The 11,617-nt window shown below is 46.3% G+C and overlaps 2 pseudogenes; both read right to left on the minus strand.

Moving 5' to 3' along the window:
• Window positions 1–1,732: 1,732 nt before the first annotated feature.
• On the minus strand, window positions 1,733–3,709 carry LOC104850310 (annotated as a pseudogene).
• A 6,716-nt stretch (window positions 3,710–10,425) lies between these two features.
• Window positions 10,426–10,989, minus strand: LOC109117503 (annotated as a pseudogene).
• Window positions 10,990–11,617: the final 628 nt, after the last annotated feature.

The raw sequence follows: 11,617 nt of genomic DNA on the forward strand, positions 1-11,617 counted from the left end.
TCTTGCTGGTATAAAAGGCTGTTTTTCCTCCTCTGCTACCCTTACTCTTAGAGTCTGAAACCTCCTGGGGAAGCCTGTTACAGAAACGGCACTGAGGTGGGCACAGGCAGAGCCACCCGCAGCATTTTAATGCAGGGAGAACAGAGTACGGATGCGGGACAGCTAGGGTTCCTGCAGCTGACCCTCAGATGAAGCAGGGACCATAGAGGCTTCTTTCTTTCCTTCTCTCTTCCTCTTACTTGCAGGATTGAAGCCCAAGGGAATCCACAGCCATCTTCTGCTCTCTGTCCCACCACACCCAGGGCAAACTCCTCAGGGTGTCTTCTAAGTGGAAGGACGGGAAGGGGCCACAGGCCTGGCTTCTCCCCAGGCACTTGGAAAAGACGAGGCTCCCGCTTGCTCCTAGACCTAGTGCCAAGTCCAGGTGGACATTTTGGGTCAGTGTTGCATCTATATTTTTACTCCTGTCATAGTAAAATGTTTCCCCTAGCACTTCGCTCTCGTTTCTGTTCACTTATTTTGCAGTGCGGGGGACCAAAGCCAGAGCCTCGCCTGTGCTAGGCAAGTGCTCCCCGAGTACTTCTGCAGGACTTTCTCTCCTGTACCCAAGATTCTTCTGGAAAGAAAAACACAAAAGCGCCTAACACGGGCAGCTCACTCTAAACCTGCCCATATGGGGAAAAGGCTAAATAGCTTGATAACTCCCTTCTGCCTCTTAGTAAGCCAGAATTTGGCATGGCGTAGAAAGGCATCTGACGGTGATTTCTTCATTAAAGAGAAATATTTCTTTGGTTGCTTGTTGGTTTTGTTTTGTTTTTGCTTTTTGATGCTGGGGATTGAACCCAAGGCCTCACACAACATGGGCAAGTGCTCTTACCATTGAGCTGTACCCTGGCCCAAGGAGAAGACTTCAATGAAGAGGTCCAAAGAACTCCTAATGGAGAACAGAGTCTTGTTAGCAGAATCAAAAGTATACCCAGAATCCTGAAGGCCCTGTCTTACTTACTTCTATGGCTCCTCTACCTGGCACAGTGCCTGACACACTGTAACTACATAATAATGAGGATGAAGCAGGGCATGGTGGCACACACCTGAAGTCCCAATGCTAGGGAGGCTGAGGCAGGAGGATCACCACAAGTTGAGGCCAGCCCAGGCTACATAGTGAGTTCGAGACCAGCCTGGACTATATAGTGAGACCCTATCTCATAAAAATAGTAATAATAATAATAATAATTAATAATAGAACCAATAGCAGCAGTGATAGCTACCATATGTTTAGTACTTAGCTCAGTACCTAATACATTAGAAACACATAATAAAGATATGTTGAACACAGGAGGGAATAATACTACAGACAGCATTATTTATTGAGCACTTCATGCTCGATTATCTTATTTAATCCTCACAGAACCCATAGGAAGTCAGTATTTCCATTGTTTCCATTTTATAGATAGGGGAACTATGGATTAAGGACATTAAGTAACTTTCCCAAAAGCCCATATGGCCAGCAAGTGGCGACTAGGAAGCATTTTGCAAACAGCTAGCATGGCGGCACAGCTACTGTGTCCCTGCCTGCCAGGAGAGCTGCTGAGGATGAGGTCAGAGCAAGGGGAGCGGCTGGACCCTGGCTTCCCTTCATTGTGACCACTGCTGGGACCAGAGGACGCCTCAGAGATGGGGGAGTGCTGCCTAAGTGATCTTTTTCCCCCCACAAATAGGATTTTATTTGTCACTATTGAAAATCTAGATTGTAGACAGACTCTAGGACTGGTGGTTCATACCCATCAGCTCATTCAACTTCAGCACCCATCTCCTCCTCAGTGCTATTCCGGGGCTACTATCTTCCCCATGGAGTTCCAGGAGTTTTCCAAACTCGAACTCGGGCTTCTATTTTTCCTTTCCTGACGAAGACATCATGAAGAGAATAAACCGAGCAGCAAGCCTCTTCTATGTCTTTTACAATGCTATCTGGACTCAGTTTATTGACCACTTCCTCCAGATCACCTATCTGCCCCTCTAGGGTCAGGATTTCCATCATCTTCATCATCATTTCTATCAACTGCGAGGACCTGCTGGTGCTGAGCAAAAGAGGCCTTCCATATCCGACTGTTTTAGTTTTTTGGTAAAACCAGCCCAGAGCAAATGAAGCAAATAACCATTGGTAGTCTTGACATCAACAAGAGCTTCAATTGCAGTCTGACATTTTTTGACCATGGGGCACATTTTGTCACTGAGATCCATGCCCTGGAAACTTCTACGGCACTTGAGGGCAGGCAGACCATGGAAGAGGGCGGCACTCAGAGAACTGAAAGGAAAGGCAGGTTTATTTGCTAGCAGGCTCAGTGGGAGTCACCTTCCAGAGTGTGAGCCCCGATTCTAAGTTTGTTTTCATTTTGCTCTTGCTCTTTAGGCGGGGTGGAGAAGCAAGCAGAATTTTACAGAAGCAGAACTTCGCACAGGGGTAGGGAGGTACAGGCAAATGCTGTTTTCACAGTTTATCTGTAAGACACAGCGATGCACAAGCAGCTGCTGGTTCACCAGTTCATCTTTCCAGTACAGCGACTTTCGTGGGTTTAGCAGGAGGGGCTCCTTGAGACCGTCAGTCTTGGCCAAGCTTTGAGACTGTTAGTCTCTGCTTTGTTTTCTGTTTTTTTCATTTCAGTTAGGCAGGCAGTTTTTGCCCCAAACATCTTCAGTGATCAGCTCGAATTTTCTAAATGCAGCTTCATCACTCTGCAGATCAGCTAGGCTCACTTCAAACACACGACCTTTGGGGCCGGGGATTTAGCTCAGCGGTTCGGTGGCCTGCCTTGAGGACCCAAGTTCAATCCCCGGTACCAAAAAAAACCAAAACAAACAAAAAAAACACAGACGACCTTTGAGCCCATCCGATGCAATGGTTCCTTGCGTGCTGGCGACTAGTGTTTCTCCCAACATTTCTCACACGGAACACAACGGTGCCTCCTGGCGTACCAGTGTTTCTTAGAAAAGGTTCACCCACTGTCTCTCCAGCTCTCTTTCTGCCGCCTTTCCTAAGGCGCTTGTTTCTGCCTCCCACACGGGTGCTGCTCAGAGCCCAAAGCGGAGGCCGGCAGTGCCACCCTCGAGCCCCTTCTCATCACGCATTCAGCATTGTCCAGGCCTTCAGCCACGTCTCCCTGTCCCACCTGTATCCACATACAGACAGATGGATTCTACATTTAGTTTTACTTTGGTAAATTAGAGTAACAAATGACACACAGCTCTAGCTTATTTGATGAGGTATCATCAAATGGATCCCTCGCATATGGCAAACAAATGTCTTGAAGATTGACATGTCAAAACCCTCGGTCAAGGCAGGCATTGTGGAACACATGTATAATCCCAGCACTCGGGAAGCTGAGGCAGGAGGATCACTATGAGTTCAAGGCCAGCCTCAACTACATAGCGAGACCCTGTCTCAAATAAAGGGGGGAAAAAAGACAAAAACAAACAAACAAACAAAACCCTAGGTTCACATTTACATTTTCCTAACCTAGGACTCTTTTCTGTCTCAAACCAGTAAATAAGGAAACTCTATTTCCACTTTTGCTACTGTGCTTTGAGAAAAAATAGATTCCAAACTTCTTACTGCTGTTTCATCGCATCCTTTCAGGTGAATCTAAGTCTGTCTCACTGATGAGTCAGACCTTCCTGCGTGTGTATCATTCTTACCTCCGTTTGGTGTCATTCGTGGAAGTAGTAGGTAAGAGCAGCCTAAAACAAGGGTGAAATCACGACCAGAATGGCAAGCCGTGAGCTGCTGGGGGCACTGCAGAATGTTTCCAGTCTGCAGCCAGAGTTGCCCTTCCCTCCCTATGACAGCAACACAGGACACTGTAAGGCTGAAAGGGAAGATTGGGTGAAAAAGACACAGCAGGTAAATATTTACAAAAATAAAGCTGTATTCATGGTATTCATTTCATAAAAAAGTCTCCGAACTCAAAACCACCACAAAGATTAAAAGACACAAACACTGCAAAAGGAAAAATTCACCAAGATAAAAATGAAAACTCTGAACTTGCCTGTATCCAACAATATATAGTCTTCGACCCCAGTGGTTGGCAAACATCAACAAGAATCACTGCAGAGGCAGGACTGCTCACACACGCCTGTAGGTCCAGCTTCTTGGGAGGCTGAGGCAGGAATATCACCATTTGTTCAAGAACAACCTGGGCTATATAGCAAGCCCCTGTGAGGGTGAAGGAAGAAAGAAAATGAGCCTGCTTAAGGACAAGATAAAACAGGTGTAGACACAAACCCCTTCCCTATTGGGCCATTCACAGCTATTCTTCCTAATCCCAAATTAGCTGTAATTCTTATACTGCCTCCTCTATCTAAGCACTCTACAAAAGGCTTCACAAACTGAATATTCACAGCTGTAAGAGGTGGAAACTATGATCATTAACTCCATTTTACACAAATGCACACTGAGATCAAGAACCTTGTCCAAAATCATGCAACTAATAACTGACAGCATTGAACATTTTTACCCAAATCCACCTTGTCTCAAAGATCCCTGCTCTTGTCAGGTGTGGTGGTGCACGCTGGGACCCCAGCACTCGGGAGGCTGGGGCAGGAGGATCATTGAGAGTTGGTAGCCAGTTTGGGCTAGAGAGATCCTGTGTCAAAAAAAAAATAAAAAACACAAGGCATGGATTGGAGGTAGAATGCAGCAGTATAAAGCCCTGCACTCAATCTACAGTATAATAATATACGAGACATGTACTAATGAAACTTTATTTGTGAGAAGTAGGCTGATTGTTTGCCTTATCTACAGTTTTTTTCCTTGCCTAAGTTCTAGCTTTTAAACAGTGTTTGACAAAGGATCTGCTTTTCTATTTACCATTTTTGTCAGAGATCCATGAAGCTGGCAATTGTATTATGGACAGATGAGCTAGGTAGAAATACTATAGCCAGTCAGATAGGGCTAGGTCCTCAAGAAGGTCAGGACAAGGGTGAAACACAGCACAGTGGTGACTGGAGACACACTGCTGAAAACCAGGCCTCAAAGACAAGATGACCAGACCCGCACACTTCCTCAAAGAACAAACACCGGGCCTAAGGAAGTCTAGATAGACATTAACCACTGGGTAGATGACCAGAGACCTCTGGACCCACCGCCTCCTGGGAGAACACTTATTCTTCCCTCCATGCTTACTGTGTGACTTGCTTCCCAATGGGACCACCCTTACCTAAGTGACTACACTTGTAACCTTACTGGATGTTCACGGCTGTGGCTCACGCTGTACCCACGCGGGTTTCACCCTATAAGACTGCTCTGTAAAGTGGGGACCCCTCCTGCCCCTCAGGAGCTTTCCTATCGATAAATATCTTCCTACACTTAACCTCCATCGTTCCCAGGACTCATTCTTTGATTTTTAGAGAACAAGAACTTGGTGTATCATACAGTTAACAGGCTGGGAGATATCATATTTCATATTTCATCTCTGGTATTATTTCCTGTAGCAATTGCACAGTGGTGCAGGAAAGCTCCTGGCTAAAAGGAGATGCAGGTGCTTCTCACTCTGCCAGTGTCTAGCTGCATAACTACTTAAAGGTCGTTTGGCCCCTCTGAGCTTCTGTTTCCTTAGCCAATAAGGATTTTGGATTCAAGAGCCGCAGACGTTATACATTTCCCTCAGGGCAGAAATCTCGACAACAGAGTTTAGAGACATTGAAAGGAAAAAACCTCTTAGGCTTCCAGGTTATAGCCATCCAGATCAGCTTTACTTTTTATTTTTTTTATCTTTTTTTTTCTGTTTTTGTTTTTGAAAGAGTGGCATGCTATGCAGTCCAGGCTGGCCTTGAATTCAAGGTGATCCTCCTGTCTCAGCCTCTGGAGTGCTGGGATTACAGGCGTGTGCCACCATGCTTGGCTAAAACCACCTTTATTTAAATGCTGATTTTATTCCTAGATTTTCCTGAAGTACAGAATGGAAAAGTATAATTTTTTTTGTTTTTTGTTTTTTTGCATTATAGCACCATGTATTTTTTTTAATTTAACAGAATCTATATCAGAAAGTTGGGCATATGTTAAAAAAATACATGAAAATTAAAACTAAATAAAGCTGGGCATGGCCGTAATCCCAGCATTTTGGGTGGCTGAGACAGGAGGATTGCAAATTCAAACCCAGTGTAGGCAATTTAGTGATTTACCCATACCCTATCTCAAAATAAAATATATTTTAAAAATGGGCTGGGGATGTGGTTGAGTGTGAAGGTCCTGGATTCAAACCCAAGTACTGGGGTGGGGGTGCTAAACAAAATCACATCTGTAGCCAGGCGTGGTAATACATGCCTGTGATCCCAGCACTTGGGAGGCTGAGGCAGGAGGATCACCGCAAGTGGGGACAGCCTGCACTACATAGCAAGACCCTGTTCAAAAATAAATAAATCAATCAAATCTAAAAAGTGCTAAGCAAGGGATCCCATTTGTGATAATCACTAAAAAGTGCTGGTAGCTGGGGTCTGGGGAGAACACTTTTTACCTAATACCTACAAGGGCCTGGGTTTGATCCCCAAAACTGCAAAAATTTAAAAAATAAAATAAATGCTAGCTGCATATCTCCTGTCTTCCTCTGCAGCAGCCTGCCAAATGAACATTGCTCACACTGGGGCAGAACATGGGAATATTCCTCGCTCCTTGGGCCAGACAGAGGCTGTGTTAGGGTTTATGTCTAGATGTTCCACCAAAGCCTCATGCAATCCTAAGTGGGGCTTCTGGGAGGTGACTGGATTATGGGGTGTGATTCTCATCAGTGGATTTATAGCTAAATGTGGAAAAGTCTATCTCCCTCCTCCTTCCTTGATCCCTCTCTGTTTCCCACTACCGTGCCGTGGACTGTTTCTCCTCTGCAAGGCCCCTCTGCTCTGCTGCCCAGCCTTGGAGCCAAAGGATGATGGACTGAAACCTCCACAAACTGTGAGCCAAAATAAACCTCTCCTGCTTAGAGTTCTGGGTATTGGGTTATTGTGGCTCAGCAATGAGAAAGTAACTCAGACAGGCTTCTTGGAAGGACTTTACTTTGTTGCATTTTCTCATTTGAAGTATTCTGTTTTTCTGGGTTCTCTGTTAATGCTTAATTGCCAGCTTGCAAAAGGTATAAAGTTTGGTACGCTGAATGGTGAACTTTCAAATCTATTACATGGACCCAGAGGCCACAGGGAAAAGTGGGGGTGTCTTATACTTTGAACACTAATAGGAAATTACCTCCTGTGATCTTATTGAGTAACCACCAAACCCAGATTCAAAGAGCTGATAATTTAGGAGGCCTAAGGATGGTTGGGCGCACTTTTCAGATCTTATAAGTATCTGTGAGCAATCAGAGCTTTGCTCCCCTGAGTGGACTGCTAAGCAGTGGTCTTGGTTTAGGACACTGCACAAGGAAGAAGGGGGAGGGCAGCTACAAGGAGTTTGATCACATTAAATGAGTTTTAAACTGTGTACTTTGAGGCCAGGTGTGGTGCTGCACACCTGTAATCCCAGCACTCAGGAGGCTGAGGCAGTGACCCTCCTGCACTACAGCCTGGATCAGCATGGACTACATAGTGAATGCAAGACCTGCCTGAACTGCATAGAAAGACCCTGTCTCAGAAAACAAAAATGATTAAGATGATAAATTGTACATTGAGTGCTTTGTATCACAAGGAAAAAGGGAAAAAGACTCTTGACAGACACTGACTCCCTGTTGTGAATTGTTATATATTGTTTGTTTTTTGAGCCAAGGGCTGACTTTGAACTCACTACACAGCACAGGCTGGCATCCAACTTGCTGCCATCCTCCTGCCTCAGCCTCCCAAGTGCTGGGATTACAGGAGTGCACCACCTCGCTTGGCTCTGTAAACATCTCTACAGTACTGGACTCGGCCACATGTCCACACAGACAGCCTCTCGAAAGTGCATGTAGCCTCTGGAAACCGAGGGCCATCTCCAGCCAACAGCCAGCAAGAAGCCAAGGCCCCCAGTGAGAAACTGAATTCTGCCAACATCAACAGCCCAAGCACCTGGAGGCCAAGGGCTGCAATGGAGAGGACAGTCCCGCTGAACCCGGAGCAGGGACCTGGCTCCGCCAGGCCTGGATTCCTGACCCACAAAGCCCACAGTACTAATGTGCGAGTCACTTAGCCAGCAGTAACATGTTCTGAAGCAACAGATAAGCAATGCAGAAGGCAAGATATAGGACAACTCGATTCATATAACTGGGGAGACATCTCCAAGGGAGACATCATAAAGAAGCTCTGGGATCCCAGCTTCTGTGGAACCTAGAAAGAAAGTGTCCACAGTGGACAGCGATGGCCCCTGGGCTAATACAACCAACCCTAAAGCAGGCATGGTAGTGCACGCCTGTAATCCCAGCACTCTGGAGGCTGAGGCAAGAGGATTGATGAGTTGCAGGCCAGCCTGGGCTACATAGTGAGACCCTATCTCAAACATAAAAACACCCACCAATCTTAAATGGTAAATATTCAAAGCTCTACTACTTTCTAGCTCAACAATTCTGTAAATCCCTGTGAGTCTCAGGTTTTCTAAACTGAAAAGATCAAGCGAACAGCAGGGTATGAGGTTGCACACCTGCAATCCCAGCTATTTGGGAGGCTGAGGCAGGAGGATCACAAGTTAGAAGTCAGCCTAAGCAATTTAGCAAGACCCTGTCTCAAAAAAAATAAATAAATAAAAAATGAGCCGGGGATTTAGCTCAGCGGTTCGGTGGCCTGCCTTGCAAGCGCAAGGACCCGAGTTCAATCCCCAGTACCAAAAAAAAAAGTAAAAAAACGAAAAGGACTGGAAATATAGCTCACTGGTTATGTGTTTGCTTAGTATGGGTGGGGCCCTCGGTTCAATGCCCAGCACCACAAAACAGAATCTGTAAGACTCAAACAAGACAATGAATGCCTCATGTGGTGGTAAACTCTGGGCAACAAAAGGGTCAGAACCCGCAGCAGCAAATTTTCCCCAAAGCAATCCAGCCCAGCTCTACTCAGCAGTCATAAGATAATGCATTAACCCTGTTCAAAACAGCCAAGATAAAAATCTGTCTTTCTGCCAGTGAGGAAAGGCCTTCTATGGGGCCAGAGTAAGTGACCTGGTTCACATGCAAGGTCGATGTTCAACTTCAGTTACAATGCAGGTGTTCCTGAAAGATTAACAAGACGTCCTGGAAAACGAACTTCTGAGATACCTGCATTCAATAATTTAGACCTTTTCCCACATCTTTAATCCCTTACGAAAAGCCCAACCTCAGGCCAGGGCGTGGTGACGCATGCCTGTAATCCTGGCACTCCGGAGGCTGAGGCAGGAGCCTCACCAGAGTTAGAGGTCAGCCCAGGCCACAAAACACATAAGCAAACAAACAAACAAATAAATAAATACCAACCTCAACCTCAGCCAGGCATGGTGGTGCACACCTGTAATTTCAGCATTCTGGGAGGCTGAGCCAGGAGGCTCTCAAATTTCAGCCCAACCTGAGCAATCTAGTGACACTCTGACTCATAATAAAAAATAATTTCAAAAAGGACTGGGGCTGTAGCATCGCATGAAGACTCAGGGTTCAGTCCTCGGTGCCACCCAAAATAATAAATGAAGAAAACCACCTCTCACCCCTTGTCTTGGAGTCACCTGCTGCTCTCTTGTGTGGATCACTACTTTACCTCCTGGGCCGTGGGCCCTCCTCCCTGTCTCTCCTGGCACAGAACACTAGGCCACCCTGCCTCACCTGTTTGCTTCCTCCTACCTTCGCCCTCCTCCCACCTCGGCCACAGCAATCCTTTCTCACAGAGGTTCAATTACACTGTCCTAAACTCCGAGCACATCTCGAAAAGTAAACTGTACACCTCCAGGGCAGGCTGCAAAATCCGAGTGCTCACTCAAGGCTCAATAAATACTTGACCCCCTGACTCATTAGCCAATACAATTTTTCCAAATCCAAGGTACAATCACTTTTAAAAAACCGTAACACAGATGGAAAATGGCTTTGTTTTTGTCTGCTTCAGCTAGGCAGCTATCATGAGTGCCTAACTGCAAAGATCCAATTTTGCACTGTTGGTAAACACGTAACAAGTGAAGTGCTCTGTGTTTCAGACAGAGCCAAGAAGGGAAGAGTCCATACTCATCCTTGAGGTGCAGCCCAAGATGTCAGGAAAAACACTGCTTTCAGTAACTCGGCACACAAGGATCGGTGGTTTTCATTTTTGTTGGCTGTTTGGTTTTTTGAGACAAGGTCTTACTGTGTAGTTCCAACTGGCCTTGAGTTATGTAGCCCAGGCTGGCCTCAAATTTGTAGTGATCCTACTGCCTCAGCCTCCCGAAGGCTGGAACTACAGGCGTGCGCCACCACATCCAGCAATGCTAGTTTGTTGTTGTTGCTGTTGTTGTTTACTTTTATTTGCATTTATTTTATGCCTAATTTATTCCCATGCCGTAAGTTTTTGTTTCTTTTTCCTCTGTGCAGCTTCCTCCTCTGGTTTGTCCCTTTTAGGTCAGGACGTCTCCGTGTGGCAGGGAGCTCATGTAGGGGTTGATCCGGTTGTGAGCTCTGTAAGTGCAGCGGCGCATCTTGGTGCTTTGTTCGCCTGCCTATGTTCAGTGGCCGGAGAGTCTACATCTAAACCTGTCAGCTCAGCATCACTCTCTGCACTTGTAAGCACGCACAGCAAAAACTCGGTGCTCTTTTTGGGCCACCGTCCCTGTGTCCAGCCCCGCTGCTGGGTGCGCACACCTACCCACTCCACCACTGTAACGCCGGAATGGCACATGTTGCTTCTCTAATGTGACATCTTCAGATACGGTGGCATTTTCGCATATGCACACCCGTGATGGCCTGGGCAGTTTCACGGGTGTTCTTAAAGTGAACACAAAGAGTTGAGCGCCTTGATTTGCATGAATGTGTGGGATATTCTGGATCGAGAGAGTAGAAAACCATTTTCACAGGTCGCCTCTGGCCACTTCAGCAATGTTATGTGTTCATTCATTCATTCATTCATTTACTTATGTTGGTACTGGGGATTGAACTCAAGACCTTGCAAGGCAGGCGACACAACCACTGAGCTAAATCCCTGGCCCATACTTTTAAAGGCCTCTGCAAAAGCCACTTCGTAAACTCCTCCAGTGACACAGTAGGCCTGAACTCCCTGGAGGGGGAGGAGTAAGAGAAAGCCCTTCTGTTCTCCTTCCCACAATAGGGGACATTGGCAGCTCAGGCAGCGAGCCCCTTGTAGAATGGTGGAGGTGATCTCTGGGTGACAGGCAACCCCCTCATTCTTAGGCTGAGAGCACACAGTGGGCCCTTTTATTCCTCCTCATCCTGTGGAAAGCATCCTGCCCTCCCAAGGTCTGTCTGGAAAAAATGGGCTGTGAAAGTCGTTGTTCCTCAGAGGCCTGAATACTGTTCCAAAGGGAACAACCCAGAAATAGCCATACTGTTCCTGAACATTTGGATCTCAGGACACATAAAAATTACTCAAGAAGGGGGCCGGGGATTTAGCTCAGTGGTTCCGCTGACTGCCTCGCAAGCACAAGGTCCCGAGTTCTATCCCCAGTACCACTAAAAAAAAAAAAATTACTAAAGAAGCTAAAGAGCTGGGTGTGGTGGCATATGCC

Source organism: Fukomys damarensis, unplaced genomic scaffold, assembly GCF_012274545.1.
Source record: "Fukomys damarensis isolate Sample0158 unplaced genomic scaffold, DMR_v1.0_HiC HiC_scaffold_39, whole genome shotgun sequence".
Lineage (NCBI taxonomy): Eukaryota > Metazoa > Chordata > Mammalia > Rodentia > Bathyergidae > Fukomys > Fukomys damarensis.